This window comes from Platalea leucorodia (genome assembly GCF_965183815.1).
Source record: "Platalea leucorodia genome assembly, chromosome: 16".
Lineage (NCBI taxonomy): Eukaryota > Metazoa > Chordata > Aves > Pelecaniformes > Threskiornithidae > Platalea > Platalea leucorodia.
Window position 1 is genome coordinate 11,393,447 of NC_138838.1, and position 21,592 is coordinate 11,415,038.

Below are 21,592 nucleotides of genomic sequence, written 5' to 3' on the forward strand. Positions count from 1 at the left end.
TACTACAGGTTTTTTTTTTTTTTACTGGTTCTTCTCTGTTCTTAGAAAGTTGGCTTCAGTTGGTTTTGCTGGCAGAACGAGGTTTAGAGTGGTGAAGAGCAACCTCTGACTAACAGGCCGCACCATCAATCTCTCTTGAGACAAATGCAACATGTTTATATACCTTCTATGCATTTTATTGGAATATGTATGTTGTGTAGCTAAGCTGTGCTTCCTAAAGTTTCAGGTTAACAAATGAGCATTAGAATATATGTTTTGACCTGACTTAAGAGTTAGAAATTAAAAGCGTATGAAAATGTCTTCCTTCTTCAGTCACCTGTCAAGATCTTTGTCTAGGAGACTGTTTGACCTGCGGTAGTGTGCTTTATGCTACCTGAAACAGAATATCTGAACTTTGCTCTCCTCTCATAAATGTAAATGGGATTTTCTGTCTTACTGTAGTACCGCCTACAGTCCTTTTATTCCCCCAGCCGCTATTTCAGAGGATTCTGTCAGTGGAGTGTAATCTTTTCTAATGTATTTTGTGACCACCTTCATATAATGTATGTAATTATTGCCCTTCAGGATCACTGAAGCAAAGCTGGCATGATTTTTTTTTTTTTTTTTTTTAAATGGTTGTCAGTTTACCAAATTCTGAAATGTTCATTAGAAACATGAAAGGTGCCTCGGTGGTGTTTCTGAGAGCGAGCGTGTTGCAGCACGCTTCCTGTATCACAAATGCAAAGTTTGAAGTGTCCCTACAGAACTTTCCACAGCATTTGGTCGACAAGGCTTTCTGTGGTGCTTAAGGAATTTTGCTTTAGGTACTGTCCGTACTTTAATTTTACTGAGATAGAAGTATTATGTGCCTGGGGTTGCAGTCTGTGCCAGCATATGGTGGCAAAGCGCTTTGCAGGACAGGCCTCCGAAGAGCAAGGCACGTTATTCCTTCGTCCCAGCCTTTAAAGTTGGTCACTCGTAACCAGACCAGTGTTTGTAATAAAATCATGTTTTCTAAGAAGGCTGAACAAACTGCACAAACTAGGCGTAGGTTAATGTTACAGTTGATCTCGTGTCCCTTAATTCAGAAGGCCTAGGGAGTGAATTTAAATGCGAAGTTTTCAAAGTCAGAGGGGTGCTGTTGTACAGTTAGCACTGCTGTGATCTTGCTATGGTACAGTATAAAAAAGTCGATATCAAAGAATAAAAACTGACAAGAAATCTGCTGTAAAAAATTATCTCAAGATTATTTCCATCTGTTCGTATATTTTTTGATAAAGTGTGGGGGTTTAAGTTAATTGTTACAGGCTTGCTTAAATTTGGATTGTTATGTAAGATTAGACCTTGTTATCGTTTCTACAAGCATTTTGTTTACCTGTACATATTTCCTAGGTCTTTATTTTCTTAGTTTTATTTGCCAAAAAATAAGGTGCAGAGAGAGAGATCTGCTTTCATAATATTCAGTAGAATAAAAGGTCAAGCTTGCATATTTAAATATAATATCATTAAGAATGCTGAGGGAAAAAAAGAAGTGTAGAAAGAAGGGTCTGCTCCTGAGCGCCATCAGGTAGAACGGTGCCAAGTGTCCACCCATCCCGAGACCCTGACCCTGCAACGGCGTCCGCACCAGCAGGAATCGCCGCTAGTGGGACTGTGCTTGCAAAGTTGTAACTACAACTTTTACTTCAAGATAAAACAGCTTAAAAAAAAAAAACAAAAACACAAAAAACCCAACCAAAAACAGAACAGGGAGGTCGTTGAATAAAATAAAAGCAGAAGCTTGGAGGTCAGATTTCCTTTGGTAAAGCTGTAAGGCTACGCAGACTGAGAATGTAATTGGCTGAAATTCAGTTCCTCTTTGCTCACATATATTTGAATTCAGCAGTCACTGTTAGGTTCTTGGCATTTCATATTAACTTCTGCAAGTGAACGCAGACTGAATTTAAGAGTCTGTAAGCAATAATTAAACTGAATTTTAGATTTCATTCAAAACGTGAAAGACTGCCTGTGTAATTTAATTTTAGCCATATGAGATAATGCAACTGAACGTAAACATTGATTTGGATATTTATAGTTTAAGTTGTCTTAGACATGAAAAATGTGTACTTTGGTACAAGTGTAACACGGAATTTTCAATAACATAAGGCCTAAGCTAATTTTGAATAAGGATTCCGTTGCTTATCTGTATATCTTTCTGAGCACGTATTGGCACTAATAGAGAACTGCAAAGTTCATATCTGTACTTCTGAGGGAAATGGATGTTATTCTGCAGACAGTTTGAGTATTTGAAGTAGTCTTTCATCTTGCTACTCAGATGTGTCATTGCATTGTCTAGAAAGATACAACTTATCCTGCAGTTAAGTTTAGCTCGTCAAATAAGTAATCAGTAGTGTGTGGTATTGAGTTTCCCATTAGCTTACTGAGAGAGATTTTGACTTGGCAGTTGAATTAGCATTTGTCATTAGTTCATTTGTCTGGTACTTTATGATGTTTTGGGGTAGCTAATGTGCTGCAGGAGTTTTTCGCTCACGAAGAGCCAAAGCATCGTGCTTCAGCATTTTCATTATTAACTCATGCAGGCTTGTAGTGCTGCCGCTAGTATTTGTATACACAAACTGTATCCTCGCTCATCTAGTCATCATTATGTTTTAAATCAACTCCCCTTTGACTACATGTAGATTATAAAGTGAACTTAACCCAAGCTGGCAAAGTAGAAAAGAATCCCTTGAACAATCAGCATTAAATTGCTGTATTTATCCGTTTTCATAGTGCTTTAACACAAAGATGTGCATGTTAATGCAATACCAAAGCTTGGTGTTTCCGAACTGTGACAAAAGAAGGGGGGGGAAGTTGCTGAAGCAGGAAAAGATGTGTAGGTACCTTCCCCCAGGTTCTGCAGATTTGCTTAACTGCGCTCTAGTTTGGCGAATTGCCACGAGCCAAGTTGCGTACCTAATTTGCTGAAAACAGAGCATTTTGCTCTTTCAGTATTCACTGTTAACACATTCTTAAAGTGTTGAAAAAAAATCCGGATTTTGGTTTCAGCGACAAACTCTGTTTGTGCCCCATGTTTCAAAATGTCTATCTGATTTTTGGAAGTCTTGTGTATATTCTAAGAATAAGGAGCTGTCCTTTGCAGAAGTGCTCCCTGTTTTGCTGGGGAGATATGCTACTGCCATCTGGTGGGATTCTTAAAAATAATAATAATAATAATAATAATAATAATAATAATAATAATAATAGAAAAATATCTGTTGAACCTGCCAAGGCTTATAGGTTTTGGAGTGAGGGGTAAAGCCTTAATACCTCTGCAAGAGGCGCTCGTGCTGTTTTCATGCAGGATTCCTAGACCAGTGAAGAGGAACTGCAACTTCTGTGGAGGTAGACGGGGAATAATTACTTTTGTTGCTGGCTCAAGCTGTTAACGCTGCTGCGGAAATTTTATGAAAATGTCTTGTTGCTTGGGATATATCCGCTCCCGTGGATAGGAAACTATGACTCTGTAAGGTGTGTGGGGATTGTATTTGCCTTATATGTGTCTCTAATTTTGAAAAGTGATTGTCATTCATCAAAGATTGTGAAATCAAGCAATCTGTTTTATTATTATCAAAGCTATGTTAAAAGGCATGTCTGTGGGAAATCTGTTACAAATGACAATAGAAAAAAGTATGTGGATTTTTTTTTAAAGTCCTGATTTACACAATTTTAAATTGTGGTGTGGTTTTTAATGCATTTGCTTCTAATACTTTTTATTTCGAAAGTCAAACAGCAGTAGAACGTTCCAAATAGTTTGGCTGTTGATGTTGAGATAGGACATTCTGTACAGGCTGCCATAACTTTTAAAGGCAGTAATAATTTAGCCTAAATCTGCTGTTCATTCCTGGCCTTCAAAGGCCTGAAATCGCTAAAGTCATTGCTAAATAAAAATCAAAACAATATTAAACACAATTGATTGTTGCCCGGACCCTAGAACTATTTTAAGAGGATTTTATCACTGTACTGACACTAAGCACAGCAGTAGGAAAGACGTTTCCAGGATAAACTGATAATCTCCTAACTTACTTTAAAGGAACGTGTCATGCTGAGCAAGTATGCAATATAGATAATTTGTTTTGAACAAAATTGCTAGAATGTATATTAGAAAAAAAAAAAAAAAGATGTTACAGCTTCAGAAAAGTATGAATAATGTCAGGATAACTTCCCCTTCTGATGTGTGATATTGCTGTGAACCACAATGATGCTTTGTGTAGTTAATGCAAATAATAATGCAAAAGTCCAGTCCGGTAAGCATGAAAAGTTTAGGAAAAGCTGAATTATGAAAATCTGTTTTATGAAACCCTTTAAGACTTCTGGTGTGAGAGATTTTTTCCTGAGCTAAAGCTGTTTGTATCGTCATCTTTTTCCAGTCCCTCACAACTCCCCTGTTAGTGTAAGACAGTACTTGAACATTAGGAAAATGTCCTGTGTTAAACAGCATTTAGATGGACAGTTGTTTGCTTTGCTTTAAAGTATTCCATCTGACATCTTGTATTAGTCTAAAATGACTTTTTTGTTATTGACCAAAAACCAGAAAAGCACTCTCAAGTTTATCCTGGAGCTCTCATTGTGAATAGGACTGAGCATAAATGGAGAATTGTAAGCAGGAGGTGATACCTCCGGTAGATGGAACAGAATATCCACCAGAATTGGATAAAGAGGCTCTGGAAGGAGTAATCCACACCAATAATGTTATCTGGAGAGAAGATCCCTGCGAAACATTCAAACTAAGCAAATCCAAGACAAATCCAAAGAGCCTTTTAAAGTACTGATATTACAGCTGGCTAAGATGCAACAACAGTACTAATCAAGAATATAGCTGCAGTGTGATATGTTGATATTCGGTGTAGTGAAATTGGCTTTTAGTAATGGGCAACAGAAATGTTTAAAATTAATAAATAAAATGGTCAGAAATAGTTTAAAAAAAAAAAAAAATCCTTCCAGGATGTTTGGAGGACTTGGCTGTCTGTGTTGACCCTTGGGTTTAGCATTGCTGGTGATCTTCACTCATCTGGGTAAACACAAAGCTTTTCCATTCAGATGAGGCATCTGATTTGTCTACATGGACTGTAACAGAAAAATGTCAACAGAAATTTCCAGTTAGAAAAGATTGCCGCTGTTTACTTCTTTCTAGTTCCAGTACGCAAAGACTTTCCATTAGAAGCTGTGCTGTACGTGTCATTATAATGGCCTGACTTCTTATGGATGCCATTTTACAAATAACGTCGCCTTTCGCTGTTGAGCTGGGTGAGTCTCCTCACTACGGACAGCCTGTCCTGAGCCGGCTGTGGGTACCGGACAGAACCGTTCCAGACACGAGCGCTGCATTGAATACTGGCTTTTTTGATTTTCCACTTTTTGTGTTCTACTTCAGTGAGTTTTTCTGTTGTCTGGGGTGTCTGATGCAGATAGGCAGTGATTTCCAAAGAAAGAGACTGAGTCGTTTTTATCCAGTTATTTCTCGGAGGAAACCACGAGGATGCCTAAGGCAAGAGAGGCAATACTGGCAACGGGCACATTACGGAGCAGAGTGTGTATTGTGTTTCACACTTACCATGACAATTTAAGGATCTGCAGGTGATTATCTTTAATCACTATGTCAGTATTTTTTAAAGGATTGCTTTATCTAAATTGGATTCTGACTCTATTTGTGAAGAAATATAGTAGAACGATGACTTTACTCAGTTTTTTGATATGGGAAATTTTGCAAAGCTTAAATGTTTAAGTTGTTTTTTTAAAATTTATTTTCAAATTTCATGAAAAGAAAAATTCTCTTAACATTTAAATGACTATTGCCCAAATGTGCTGAATTAAATGAAATGGATATAATAACTCCTTGCATTTAAATTAGACAGTGGGAATTAGGTGAAATTCTATCTAAGTAATACACTAGATTGTTCATTATTGTCTTGTAAGATGATGCAAGAAGGAAGGAATGTGTATAACATTTTTTTTTTTTTCCCTCAAAGTTGGGCGAGGACCGTTTTGGATAAATTAGTTCACTGTAAATTATGCCAAGGTCAGCATTTCACAGGTCACTTGAAATGCATGTTATTTTGCAGCACCTGCAAATCTTGCTGTTGTTTGTATCCACGAACAACCGTGCGCTGATAATACGGTTAGATCGTGGTAGCACTCGATATTTTCTCTTTCCTCTGAATTCTGCAAATGTTACAGTGGAACAGCTTGTGACTGGATCTACAATCTAATATTGATTTTTCAGAAGACATATTTCAGATGTTCCTTGCCCCTCTCCCCCCCACATACTCTTTCACCTTTTTTTAAGAGGGTGTTTAAATTGTTGATTTCACTGATCCAAAACCACAAATGCCTTTAGTGTTTGTAAATGGGCGAAGGTGTAAGCATTCCTACCGGTTGTATATGATCAAATAGAGTAGTAAATAAAGGCAAGTAACAAGTGTGTGTGTTGCATGAGGCTGCTTGATGTTGCTAGGCTGCCTGATTTCTTGGGGGAACAATGGGATCGAGAGTGAAAATAGCTTTGGGCAGGTAAAGTAGAAGGAAGCCTTTGGGATATGTGGGAAGTGTTTTTTGATGACTTGTAATGGTTGTATCTGGGTCTCATGTATCTTTAATCCTCTGGAAAGTTCTGCCTTCTAGTCTGGAATACGTAACATTCAGCTTTTCATATGAGAAAAGCTAGCTCAAAGTTGTATAGAGCTTATTTAAACTGAATTTGTGTTTATTAAAATGAACAATAATTTGTTAATATAATTGGTAATGGTTTTTAAAATGTCATACTAAAAAAAATCCACAAAGAACTGTAATTTAAGTGTTAGAAAATAAGAGAATTGAGAAGCTGGCTTAGTCTGCAAAACGGAGCATAGATGAATGAGTTTTATGATGGAGGGAGATGTTTGGGGGAATAATACTGTATTTTAGGTTAAACTATTCCTGTAGGCTCCTGTATGTGTAAGTAGACCCATCTGTTCTGTGTTTGAGGGTTAGCTTTTGAAGTCCTGTTTGTCTGAGTTGTTTGTAAGCAAATACTGAACAGTAGCTTTACTACTAGATTTTGTGTACCAACGAGACCTAGCTCCCAGGGTTTTTAATATGGAAGTTTTGGTTACTTGAGCACAGCGTGCCTTTGGTTTCCTAATGAGAAAAGTTGCAGCGGAGCAGTGGAACCCTCTTTTTACACAGGATATGAAAAATTTTCCTCTCTCTATTTTTGAAAGATTGAAATGGCACACGGGGAATGCTACAGTCGTCTTGCGTGATCCGGGGATAATTTAGGTGGGTGGAGTGTGCAGCTGGGTTGCAACATTTAATCAGTTTACATCTGTATTCTGCGTGGTCTAACAAAGGTTCTCCGTGCGGGCTGTGGGGTGGCCACCCCGTCACCGTGCCGGTGTTCACAATTGCTTGCTAACGCTTGTGTTCTCGTACAGTACTTGGCATAAGGTGTGCTGAAGCAATGTTCGTGACTTGCTAGTAGCAAGGATATGCTGTTGTTGGACTGTTGTAACTGGTCCAAATAGAATTTCAACTTGAGACAAAGAAAGGAATTTTTTTTTCTACCTTTGTTGGTTATACCTTTGTTTAGATTTCTGTTAGTGTGATTTCTGTGCTTGTTTCCTAAGTCTGGAGATTTCCTGAGACTAGAACTGCCTACTTCGTTGAATTCGTTGAAAAATGAAAGTCCTTGGAACAGAGTATAATATGATACAGGGGCAATTTAGATTGTAAAATCCTTCTGGAATATGAGAAGTAATGTAAAAAGTAGGATCTGTACTCCGAACAGCTTCTAGGGTTTACTGAAAACCCATTTATTTCTGGTCAAAAGAATTCAATAAAAAGAAGCTTGGCTCAGTTACTGCAATTTCCTCTGTAACCTTTAGAATCTAAGAGTAAGCACTTGATTAAAGATTAAGTTATAAATATTATTACGAGAGTAATCTATCTGAATATGTTTAGATTTGACTTCTGAAATTCAAGTATGCAGTGTGCCTGGTACTTACTTAATAGCTGATGTCCATTTTAAATTTCTGTAATAGATTATTTAATGGCTGTGATCAATGACTATGTGCTCTATTGCTTAGTACCAGGTATTTACAGTGATAGAATCGCCTTCTGTAAACAAAACGTAGTCTCAGTTTCCAAGCTGTAGCTTGGATTTATGCCAGTTTGAGGCTGTCCTAAATTACCTGTAAAGTTGGGAAATTCTTGAAGTAATAAATAATGATTTTAGGTAATGCAGCTTTAGTGTTGATTACACTAGTAAACAGAGTCATTAACGCTGGTGTGAACTGGTGAGTTTGAAGCTGTATAGATCTCCTCCCATGTTACCAGTTATGGAAATAACAGTATATGGTGATGAGTGTGCTGGAGATGGATGGGAGCAGAAGCCTGCGGAGCTGAAGAGTGGGAGCTTCTAGGAGGAGAGACCTGGGATGCGGAGGGGTTAACTGGAAGTGCAGGACGGAGGAAATGAGAGAATCCCTGCTGCATGTGAAATATCCCGCTGGCCGGGGCCAGAGCTGTGCCTTGCATCTGTCACTGATGACATTTCTCAAAGATGACAGTTATCTTGTCTGGGTTGGAATGGTGCAGATTGGTTTGCAGACACAGGAAGAAGCTGTATAGCTCTCAAAGTTGTCTAACGTGGATGTGTTCAGCTGTTCTACAAACAGTTAAGTGCATTTGGAATGGACAAAGCCCCAGTGTTATAATTTGAAAATACATCGTGTAGTAGATGCTCTAAGTTTTGCTTTATTGTGAGTCAAACTAACTATTACATCCAATTTTGTAAAAGTAGACCCCTGAGTGAGGCAGTAGATGCTTAAATGAAAGTGGCTTATGACAGGCAGTACAAATATGTATGTAAAGGATAGAGGCTTATGTGGTTAATGCATTCACTTGTTGATAATAGTATTTGACCATAATAAGTAGTAACAAGGAAAAAGTGAATGCGAGTGGTAGTGGATGGGATGGGCAGTGAGTGGGGTGGTAGCTAAAGGTGATACAAACCATAGCAATTATCTGCTATCTAAATACAGAGAGGTTGTAAAAATTAATGTTGTTGTAGCAGTAAGCCATGCTTTTTAGAAAAATAACATAGGTAACGTATTTTCTTTACTTTTCGGCCCCCCCCCCCCGCTGTGTTTTGACCATCCTTTTCACCACTTCCACCCCTTTTTCTTATTTTCCAGTATTGTCTGTGGTACTTTGTATGAAGCGCAGCTTATCAACAGCATGTTTAAATGAAGACAATAGTGTTTAGATATGAGGGCTAAATTGTAGAAAATAAATACTTCTTCTCTGTGGAAATCCCTAGAGCTCCATCCATAGTGCCTTGTAGGAGTAACCTGGAAAAGAGCAAAGTCATCTGCTCTATGGGAACATTTGGCATTCCTTAGTATGTCCTATATGCCATACGAATGGGCTATAGCCTTGCCTGTGGATGTGAAATGTGTGGAAATACTTGTGATGCAAGCATGCAGATCACAGAACTGAGTATCTTTTAGGGAAATCCCCAACTCACCTGTGGTCAGAAATGCCCTAACTTGGCCTAAATGTAATATATTAAAATTGTTAAGGTACTGATACTTTTAATATTTGATTATATATTGTGGAGTACACCGAGAGCCTTGATCAATGAAATTGTCAGCACATTTTTCTAGGTTTCAGTGTTCCATAATTTTGCTGCACATTGCCTACTGGGAGTTTCAGTAATCATGGAAAAAATGACAGTTGTGTTCAGCTGAACTCAGGTGTGTAACATGTGAGTGCGTACAGCATGGTACAGGTACAACGCTGGAGTACACGAGTGCGTACAACTGCACAGAAGAGGGAACAGGAGACTCGACAAACTGCATTAGGTGAATACAGCCTTTTACCAAAACGCATTGCTATTCAGTACACCAAAACACCAGAACAATCTGGACTTCATTTTAATACTTAAAGCTGTATCTTCTTTTGTTATGTGAGAGTGGTGATAAATGAGGGTAGACTTATATCAGCCTTGATATTAAATAACTTCCATGGCTATGGCTGACATTGGAACATGGCCATGTACAGTGTTTAAAAGTGTTTAGTAAGAATTTGAGCTTTAATCGTGAGACCTGTAGCAGAATCAGTGTGTCCTGGTAGTATCATTCTTTAATTTCCTGATGTGGTATTTTTCTATAAAGGCTTGGAAGCATATGTGTGTGAGTGGAATTTTTATGCTGTTTATGCTGTTTATGTTGTTGGATATAACACCGGAATGGTTATAGCAGAAACATTTTGTAGAATATGTACTTCGATAAATTATCTTCTGTTATTTCTTTAATTTTCTTAGAACATGATATGATGGTATTTTTGTGTAATTTGAAAAAAAAAATAAATTCAGAGCTTTCTGTTCAAGAACTCTTGCAGAAAATTTTGTGGAAAAGTCAAATATACTGGGAAATGTAGCAATCCTTGGACTCTAAAGAAGGATTTTCTTTCCCCCATTCTCTTTCGTATGCAAATACATTTTAATAGGTGCAAAAAAATTGCTCACCAGAGAAGCTGGTGGTTTAGTTTCCTTGTCATTTTGGAATGGTGCTATTCCAAATTTTAATCCTAAATCTATTCCTGGTTTCGTGGCAATATTTTTTCTTCGTTATCCTGGCACTACCAGGCAGTGCTCTTATAGTTTTCTTCATTTTGTAAGCTAAATGTAGTGTCAGAATAGAGCCTTTGCTTAATGGCAGCAATAAAGCTGAGGATGGTATTGAATGGATGGTCAAGTAGTTATTCTGGCTTTGATCTACATTATTAGTTTTTTTCTGAAAAGCTACTGACTTTCCCTTCTCTCTTGAAAGTGTGCATAGGGTTTTTAATTTCAGATAATGCATCTTATTATTTTATTTAATATAAATTCTTGTAACCATTGAAGAATATTTGTCTATGAATAGCAAAACTTATTCCATAAAGGTAGTAGCAATTTTCAGAAATGAGCAATCTCCTTCACGTGAAGTAATTGCTAAGATCTGTGCTAGCACTTGTTGAGCTCTGCAAATGAGGCTTGAAAGCCAATCTGGTGGTAGATTAGGAAGGAGAGAGTCTAGCGTGTGGTCTGGGTCAGTGGACTTCGTTTCACTGAAAACCGTTTTATTTTTCTTTTAACTGTTTTGGTTCCTAATTAATAGGGTAAGGTTTATTACAGGAAATATAGGAAAAGTTACATCACAGTCCATTTTGAACCCTTTTCATTTATCTGTGGCACTTCTCTCGGGAGTGGACACAGTGCACTGACTTCTGAATAGAAGTGCATGGCTTTCTGTCTTTTAGCAGAGTACCTTTTTGGCTTCCTCCTGCCTTTGTTTTTAAAGGCCCTTGACAACCGATATGAAACTATTTGAAAGCCCTCAATAAGAGCTTTTTTCCCCCCAGAGATTACATAGTAAGCAGAACAAAAGCACTATTAAAACGGCTGTTCTCATATAGCGATATAACTTTTCTTTGGATGTTTCTGTAAATTCTTCTTGGCTCATTTACTTCAGATCTCTTATTTGGAGGGAGAATATCTTGCAGGTAAGCTTTATGGAAGAAAATGTATCAGTTATTCCCAGACTGCTTGCAATCCATCTTTCTTAATTTTAGCAATTCCTAGGCTAGCGTTTTTAGGTGAAATGAAGAAGAGTATTTTCCGAATCTCTTAGTGCTTTCTGACTCTCCTGTGGTCTCCCCAAGTGCTTTTGAAATCCTACAGACCAGACCTCCTTGGTGTTGATTTGTAGCTTGTGGGTATGTTGATGAAACAAAATTATTCTTTTTGTTATTGTTCTGACTGACTGAAGGGACGTGGATCAAACAGGTCACAGAAAACCATGATATTCATAAAATCAGTATGTGTAATAGTGCACAAGGTTACAAATGTAGACTGTGTAGAGAACTTAGCGTCCAAGCGTGCTTTACCTTCAACAGTTATTGCATCTGGCTTGAGCTGTGGCTATCGGTTTAGAAAGGTGCATCTGCAAACTAGCTCTTAACTCTTTACATTTAAAAAAGTAAGAATAAAGACAGTCAAAACAATATAAGAAAAATTGAGATGCTCTTTTTTGGTTTTTTTAACAAAAGTGAGGAGTCTTCCATTCAATTAGCATTTTTCAAGTCATGATTCCTATTCCAATTGCAAAGATGCATCCAGAGCAAACACGAGTAGACACAGGCTGAAAGTGACGTCTTGGAAAATGAAGATCTGCCAATAGTTTTGTTAAGGGCACATGTCCTCTAAGTCCTCGTTCTGGAAACTGATCTTGTTAACGTGATGTACAGTTAAAGGACAATGGAGTTTAATGGTTTATGTTTTTCTGTAGTTCAGCATATGTAAATGAAAAAAAAACCAAACACAAAGCCAACCCAGGGTTGTATCAAGAAAAATACCCAGCTCTTAAAGTGAAATCAACAGAATGAGTAATAACCAGCATCTACCTTATTTTTATGTCTAAGTTCAAATTGTTGGGGAGAGAAGCTCCCACATAACAATTGCTGTCAATTTAAATAGGGGAAACTCTGCTTTTCCTCATCCCTTATTCCTTTCACTGTTTTGAATTGACCGGATGAATTCACTGTTACTGTCTATGACATTTTCAGATTTTTTTATATGCCTCATCCTTGCTGACAAGTGTAGCAAAGACCTGATTTGAAAGACTCGGGTTTAGTTCAGGAGCTGGGTTTGGTTAAGGATGCAGTTTCACAGCCACGCTCGTGGCAGCCCATCCGCTGGGCCTGAACTAGCGTCCGCGTGACAGTGTCCTGAATTGTCAGTCCTCTCTTGAGTGCTGCTTCACAAGTGAGTATTCAGATCATGGACTGGAACAAAAGAATATGAAATTAAGACCTGCTCGAATTCTTTCAGGTTTAAATCTTAAAGCTATTAAAAGTTATCATTTATGATCTGGCAGAGCAAGGCGTTTCTCTTCTCTGGATAGGTCCAGACTGCTTCTTGAGAGGGAGAGTCTCTGTGCACGTGGAATGCTTCTGTGTCAGTGCCTAAAGAACAACTACATGGCTAAAGAACAGATCCTGCATGCCGTCAGTCTTTATGCATAAGTATTCTAACAGAGAATGTCATAAAGCAATACTGATAGGCAAAAATATTTAAAAAAAAAATCAATTTTACCATAGGTCACCTGATTTAATTCAAGTCAATAAGAGTTCTACCTAACAGCTTAACTAAAAGCGGGTTTTAATTATGAAGTGGAAAGTACCTTTTATTTGTTTTCTGAGTTATTATAGATAGCTGAAGGTATCAAAGTGCTTTTCTGAGCATATTTGCTCATTAATTGTATTTGAAAACTCAGGATTAAGGTCTTCCACTGTTCTTTTGATGGCAGGGCATTGACATACTTACCCAAGCCCATAATCCGAGTTGCAGCTTTCCTTTTGCCCCTGCTGAGGGAGAAAAGCATTTATGTTTTTTAGGTTTGGATTGTTTATTGTTTTCTGAAGCAGTTGAAGAAAAGTAGGTGAATGTTGACAGAATCGGGACCAGCCTTGACCTACTTGTGGCTTTTTCTCTGATCTCTGTTTTGGGCATGTCACCTTATCTTTTTTATGCTACTGTTTACTCATCTAAAGCCTCATCTAAAACATTAAGAGCTGACAAGTGTTTGGTAATTTGAATATTAAATGTATATATCATCGCTCCCACAGTTGTTCCCAAGATTTTGTCACCTATCATATGACCCGGTAAAGAGAATCCTTTCATGATCATTTTTATTTCATACTAAACTATTGTTTAAACTTTGGGTTTAAAGTGTTTTAGAGCCATTAATTTCATTCCCCTTTGAAATTCTGCGTTTTATTCCAAGAGTCTGTATTTTACTTTAAAATGTCCCAAGACTGGAATTACACCCATGGTGGTGATTTGTGTTATCACAAGGTTTTTGGCTGACTCAGAGTAGAGAAACATATATTAGGATTTTTTTCATGGAGATCATTTAAAGCTAAATATAGCTTTGAAATGTATAGGTTAGACAAGGGCCCTGCAGGTCTGACTGGTGTTTCTTTGGATGAAATTGTGAAACCAAAACAGCTGCTGTGTAGGATGTAAAGTAGTTTGGTTCATAACAATTCAGGTTGATTTGGGGGGGGGACGGGGGACGGACACGGACGGACGGACACATGACACACACTGTCCTTGAAGATTGTGTAATATTTTAAACAGTTATCTAAGACTACATATTGTGGGTAAGTTTTAAAAGAGGGGAAAAAAGGCCAAGTATCACTGAAGGTTTGCGGCCTTCTTGAGTGTGCAGTCTCCTCCCGCGCCTGCTTCTTGTGCCTGTTTGCTTGGGCACTGGCACCGTGAGATTAACAGAGTTGGTTTTTTTGTTCTGCTGACAAATCTTGTAGACATTTACTAATATAAAAAAATAAAACTTTTCAACGGTGTGTAGGGGTACCATCCTGCCAGTATCAGCACTTGGAGAGGAACAGGGGACAAGGCCTTTCAATAAACCTTTGAACTTTGCTCCTCTGTCTTACGACACCTTTTGTAACTTAAGCCAGTGACTTTAATTGCTGGCCAGTAAGCATATCACACCTTCAGGCCCTGATCAAATGCGTTAAATGAAGACATAAAGCTGATGTAATAAATATTATGGAAGGATGAGATTAAAGGAGCAAGACCATTCTGAGTGCGCTCTCCTTTATTTGTGAATGTCAGTAGAAGAAATGTGTGAGATGTTCTGTTTAGCAATAGAAAATATACTGCCCATCAGCCAACGGAGCTGCAGGAACATATCTTTCACTTTACACCTGAAGTACATTTGTGTTTTAATCTCTGTGGGTTTGGTATGATTGATGATATCACTGATTGATGTTTCAGTTATTGATCATTATAATGAATTTATTGCTCAATTCTACTTCAGTCTGAAAATATCATCCTGGAAAAGGAAACAGCGATAAAGTCAGCAGTAGAGACCAGCAAAAATCAGTCATCGCTGTTTTTACATTGATCATTGATTTTGTTCCTGTATTATTATGCAATTATTAAACATTCAGATAGACTTGCAATGGAAAAATTTCTCAGTTCTGAAGCTAGATGTTCATTCACTGGCTTTAAGAAATTGTCTGAAAAGGTATGCTTTGCTTCAGATGAGCATTAGATATAATACTGGTACAGTGATACTGTCCTGTCTTGCAAAAAAACCTAATTATTTGTTTGAGTGATGGTCATGTGCTTTATCACAGTTGGAAAGGGGGTCACGTTAAGTCTTGGGAAGTCTTACAGAGGTGGAAGGTTAAGGTTAAAGGACTTGAACTTTGACAAGAACAGTACTGCCTGCCACATGCTCAATACCAAGCAGTTACTTAAAAAAATGTATATAGACAAGGACTTGCTTTTACCTGAAAATTTGGATTTTTGCAAATTTTACAGTATTTCAGTCATTTGAGTAGTAAGCCAAACACGCTCTCGTAGAATTATCAACAAGATGAGAAATTGCATTGGTTACACATTCTGCCTGTCGCAGACGGGAGAGAATTTTAAAACGTCTTGTATCGCTCTCAGCAGGCTGTTAATTCAAAGGTACTATTTACCTGTCTATTTTAGTCTGTCACTCTAATATCTTAATATTTCTGAAATTGCCTTTTGAATCTAATGAAAAGGAGTGGTTATGGCTCCAATGTAATTGAGACTGTCAAGGAAATAGGTGGAATTTTTACAGCACTATGAGACTTGATGGTATGTGACAGAGGATCATTCACTTCACTGGTCCATGGTAATGGGAGACTGATGTCTCTTTAAACTCCCTGTTAATAAATATAAGCCAGATTCTTTCTTTCTTTCTTTTTTTTTTTTCTTTGCAAGGTTGTGGGTCTTTAAGTCTTCATTAACATATACTAAAATAAAAAGCTCTTCTTTCATGTTCCAAAAATATCCCATAATCCTAAAGCATCTTCTAGGCCTTTGGATTGTACAGGTTATGAGTTTATTTCACGCTCATGTTTTGACATGTCCCTTCTGTTCCTACAGTAATTCAAAGAAGGAATGACTGTGCAGTGTTGATCACATAGAAATCTTTACACAGGAAAAAAAAAAAATAGCAGCAGTTTATAATAATTTACATGAGTAAAATGAACAGAGGAAGCATCAGAAAAACTGATGTCTGGTTGCCTTGTATAAAATAACAAGGAAGCTGCCGTTAATGTAGTTGGGCTTTTTACCACTATCGTCAAAATATATAAAGGATTATCTTCAGTTTGAGTTGCCATTATGAGAAAAAGCTGTATTGTCTCTGAAAGAGGTAACACTTAAAGAACTTCTGTCAGATGCGCTGTTCATTTTGTTTCTCAGCTCTTAGCTTTGGTTTATTCAGTAGAGGAGGAATGAGATGTCTCTGGTTAGTGTTTACTTAGTGGTGGGAATTACAGTACCTTATAAGCTTAATATATATTTAAAGTAATATTTTAAAGTTCTGTGGTATCAATATCCATTCCCATGCAAGACAGATAAACAAAAATACTGTTGTCTAAAATAATTTCTGGTAAACGGAATGTAAGAGACAGTGGCAACTAAGAAGTATTCTGAGTTGCAATACTGTATTCTGTATTATTGTAATAAATATTTGTATTATAATAAGGAATGGGCAGGATGTAAGTTGAAACTTGAAAGGTCAGTAAATAAGATTTGCCTCTTCCAGGTAAAAACCTTGATGAATGTTCATAGATTTATCATTACTACAGAATTTGGGGAGATGAATATAAATAGCAGTATTTCATAACATTAAAAGGTACTGTGAGCCTCATACAACAAATGTATCAAAGTCCCGAGGCTTAATACTTAACCTACGGGTAAAACTGTTTCCCTCGGTGGTAGCAGAGAACACTGGAGTGTAATTACTTTGGAATGAAGTACTGTGTTTCAAGTATTTGTTGCAGACTTTTGTTTGAATGCTCTTCTGATTTTTTTCATATGCTGGCAAACAGCTGAACGTGATAGTGGTGAAAAAAACTGAATGGCTGAAATAGGATAGATTTAACCTGGAAGGTGAAGTATTGAGATATTAATTGGGACGAGGTGCGGTGCTGGCTCACAGTGGTTATTGTGTAGCTTCGTTGGAGTAATGAGGCAAGAAGGAGTTTAGTCACTATTTTTTGTTGTTTTGTTGTGCCCCCGTCCCCCTGCCCCGGCGAGAGGGTGGTAGGGAGGACGAGAGATGCAAGGGAAAGGTGGTAGTGAAACCGAAGATGTTGGGGATGATTATTGTGGGAAACTAGGTGTCTATCTAGGGGATATGACCAGAGACTTTATTAACCTACTTTGCTATGGAGGTGCAAAAATATTCTAGGAACTGTGCCAAAGCCTGGAGGCTTGCTGGACATGGAGAAGAAGGTTTCTCATTTGGGTTTTCCTTGGTTGGCTAGGGGGAATGGGAATAGAGGTCAGAGAACTGGGCCAGGAATGTAGTAGTTCGTGTAATTGTAGTACACGCTTTAAAAATAAAGAAGTACAAAAGTACATGGAGATTCATATGTTTATTGGGCATGTTATTTATTTATGAACATCACAGACCTTACAGAGCTATGCTGTTGACTGAAAAAGAATTGCTTTTATGGAATTTAAAAATATATCCAAATAAATGTCCTGCATAGTGTAATAACTTATTCTAGCTGTGGTTCAGATAGGCAGTTGAGAAGTAAATAAAAAAGCCTCGAGCATAGCCAGAAAATTTTGTGTAAATGGGGAAACACATTTGATTCGGAAAGCTGTTTCAGTTTTAAGCTTCCATGAAGGAAGACAAATTAAACATTTTTAAAGATATTAACCATAACAGTATCCCTTTAATTTTCTATCCTTTCTTTAAAGTAAGATACTCTGAACCAATTTTTGTTCAAGGAGACAGATTTCTTGCAGTAATCAGTTTTGCTTTTAGCTCTGATTTTTAAAGAATAAGTGATAATGGCGCACATGCTTGAGGGTGTGATTAGAACGCAACATTAAAAGGCTTTTTAGGACATCTATGGTTGAAAAAGGAGCTCTGGAGAGGTCTGCATTTGGCAGCTGAGCAAGATGTGAATAAAGCATACCTTTGAAGTGCGGTATGAAGAACAAGTCGCTTAACCCTTTCACGTAAAATACCTTTTAGTGAAAGTTAAATCTAGGTGTTTTCTTCAGGCTCATCTGAAAGTTATACATTGAATCTGCTAGCTGGTATTCAGTCTTCTCTTTCCCTGAATGAATCCTGTACCTCTAAAAAGACCACCTGTCAAGACTATGTATTAGAAAGACTTGGCTGTTTGGAGTAACTTACAGTACAGGGCTTTTGGAGTGCCTTTGAGTATTTTTTGATTACCTTACAATATTCTGTGGAGTATGTTGAGAAAACTTAACGAAATGCTGAGAATGCACATTGGTACTAAGTTAATTAAATTGTCTTTTTTGATAATCTTCTTAAGGAACTTATTTTCTGCTCAGCGCCTTTAAAACACACACAAACTGTTGTTCAAACACAAATTCCTGGATGTAAAATCCACTTTACTTGACTAAATTTTAGGAAAATATTTAGCTGGTAGAATATACTTTTGCAGGTTCCAGATGTCTAAAAGTGTAGGAAGTTTTTACTTTTGTCTGCGAACGCCTTCACCCAACTTTTATCAATCCATATCAGTCTGCAAATAACTTCTTGTCTATTCAATATCAAGCGATCTGTTGTGTGAATGAGTGCTGAAACTGATGCAGAAGTCCCGAAGCTGACCTCCGAAGATGGGTGGAGCAGGGGAGAACTATTTAGCAATGAACTGTCACTGCTGGGTGGAGTACTACGCTTTATTCTTAACGCAAGCTGATGGGACACCTTGCACTTTAGGTAGGCGACAAAACTTGAAACAAAGTGGACATCTGCATGGAAAATTTTTCCATGCCTCCTCCTGTGCCCCCAGAGGTGCGGGAAGAGTTAGGGGAGTTCCCAACCAGCCCTACAGATTTAGCATACAGACCTGCATTACATTGTAACATGGCCAAAAATACCCCCAAAACAGATAAACGACCTCTGTTGTCCCTCTACCATTTGTATAAAACTCAGCAAATGCTGTTGGTGAAGATGAAACACTTCACAAAAACCAGTAGAATCGCAAATATTGACAGCCAGTGTAATACTGCTTCCTCCTAGAGACTGGTCTGCACTGGAACTGTAGCATCTCGCCTTCGGGTGCCACTTGCAATGGTTTCAGGAGAGAAACCAAGCATTTCCACATATACAGACCTTGCTAGATTATGTCCACAGCGAGATGCTTTAAGTCTGGTATTGTTCTTAGTGCGATTTTAATTTTTCTGGAGCTTTGGCTAGCTTTTGTTTTACTTGATCCGTACCGAGACACAGCGCGCGCTTCCTGCGTTAGTTAGAATGTGTCGCTTCAGTTTTAAATGAGAGATTTTCTCCAAGCCTGGGCCAGGCTTAACTGTAGGTAAGAAGCGGGTAAGAGGTGAGCTGATGAAGAGGAGAAGTACTGAAATTTATTAAAACAATCAGAACTCTTTGATTTACTTGAAAAGGGAATTGGAAATAGATTTTTTGAAAAGCATTTGCTATCACCATTCATAAATCAATCACAATGCATTTTGGTTTTTTTGAGTAGCTTGAGTAAATAACAGCTTTCAAAATACTTTTCCTCTTTCATGTACTTTTTTTTTTATGTTTACCTATGAAGACTGCGGCACATCTCACCCTTTGCTTCTTTGAACTTCTAATATCTTCATTTCCTTAGCTGAAAGTTGACTCTGAGACTTTCTCCACACCTCCAGTAACATATTGTACTACCTAAAAATGGTATAACTAGCCAGACATACTCTCAAACTTTAATTAATACAGTGAACATTGACCTGTAAATCAATAACTAATAGTAAATACCTCTCCATAGAGTAAACATATCCTTTTGCTTCTTCCTCTGCTTTTTACCGTGGTCTGTTTTAAATTAGACCGGTCCCTTCAAGATATATACTGCTACTTATTTTCTCTGTAGCTGTGTAGCACAGTCTGGGCTCAATTTTGAGTGGGTCTTTACAGCGCCACTTAAGATCAGAGGAGGAAAAAGAAAAAACAAAAAAAAAAAGGCAAGCAAACAAACAAACCCAAAAAACCCCAAAGAGGTGGCTGTTAGATATGCCACTTCACTACATCCATGGTTTTGAGAAAATAGGTTTTGTATCATACAGTTAGCTGGTTAAATTCCTTTTACTTAGTTGTAGGGGCAGAGTATGCCATTACCAAAAGACAGTAAAGCGAGCTGCTTCCGTACGTTGCCACGGTTATTTTGTAAGAGTGAAGTCGGAGAGAGGGCAGTGGGTGTTGGGTCTTCCAGTGGCAGCGGCGCTGTTCCGGCCTCCAGCAGATCTGCTGAGCTCTTCCCTCTGACTCTGCATAGTTCCTTATTGCTTTCACACTGACTGGCCTTGGGTGTCTGTGTCTCAAAGTTAAATCTAAGTGAAATCGAAGTTTTGCTCAGTAGTGTCTCCTCAGCTATCTTTCTCAGTTTGCTTTCTAAAAAATAACAGCTCTTCTTTTTGAGAATGTCCTTTAACAATGAAACCTTTGTCTTATTTTGGCATGCTTGTGTGCTAAAAATTCTGCTATCAGTACCAACTTTTACTCAATGTATTCTTTCAAACTCTGTTAGAAACGAGTTAGTCTTCTGTGCTGCAGCTACTGGGAGCTCCTTGTAGGCAATGACTTGCAGCAGGATCGTAAACAGATTTCGTGGAAACTTTTTAAGTCCATGAACTGCTGGTGAAAATGTGGTCTCACTTTGAAAGTGTCAGTGTTTGTGTTACACGTGTCTGTCTTGTGGGCCCTGATTAGCTACTTAGGGTAAGCAGATATTTAATATAGCTTGCAAGTAGGATAATAAGAAAACATGTAAATTATCCCTAGACTTGTGCTTCTGGCCACTGCATGAGTACTTGTCCGGGCCTGTCCTCGCTCCAGTGGGTAGTCACCCTCAGATTCCGTGTACTTCTCTAACTTCTGCTTCTTCTTCAGCATCGATGACGCTATGACTGTCCGATCTGTTGATTTCCACGTGTTTATTCTTCCTTAGTGGTGACGGGCCCCATGCTGTAAGTTTAAAATAGCCTTCCAGAGAGCTCTGGTCATTGCAATAAAGCGAAGAAGACTGGACACTGAACTGCCATAATATTTTCCTCCTTCTTGTGACTTACCTGTGTGTGGCTTTTCCTTTAAAAATTGTAGCTAAAATGATTATGAATATCTCCTTTAAACAAGATTGTATCAGCTTTTGCATCTCTTAAACAATGCGTGTACAGCCAGAGGGTAAAACACATTATAATACCATGCTAATTGCGTGAGTGTGTATGCTAAAATCCTCTTGTGAAAAATCCAACAAAAACAAAACCTACCTCCTTTCTAATGGTACCGCTCAATTAGCCAGCTCTCCTGTTCCTCACTGCAAGGGAAGCCTAAGTCACTCCACTAACAGGACGGGATTTAATGTGGCTGTAACATATAGCACTGACTCAATTCAGACTTGGCGGACAGGGGGAGAAAAGGCTGATGTAAAATTAAAAAATTAGACTCCTCAAATCAGCAAGCTTTGGTTATCTACAAGTGAGGCTTTGTTTTAA

General features: G+C 38.0%; 1 protein-coding gene across 5 annotated transcripts in view; it reads left to right on the plus strand.

Moving 5' to 3' along the window:
• Positions 1–21,592, plus strand: part of NLK (nemo like kinase) — a 66,058-nt gene that overhangs the window by 2,076 nt on the left and 42,390 nt on the right. The window lies entirely within an intron of this gene.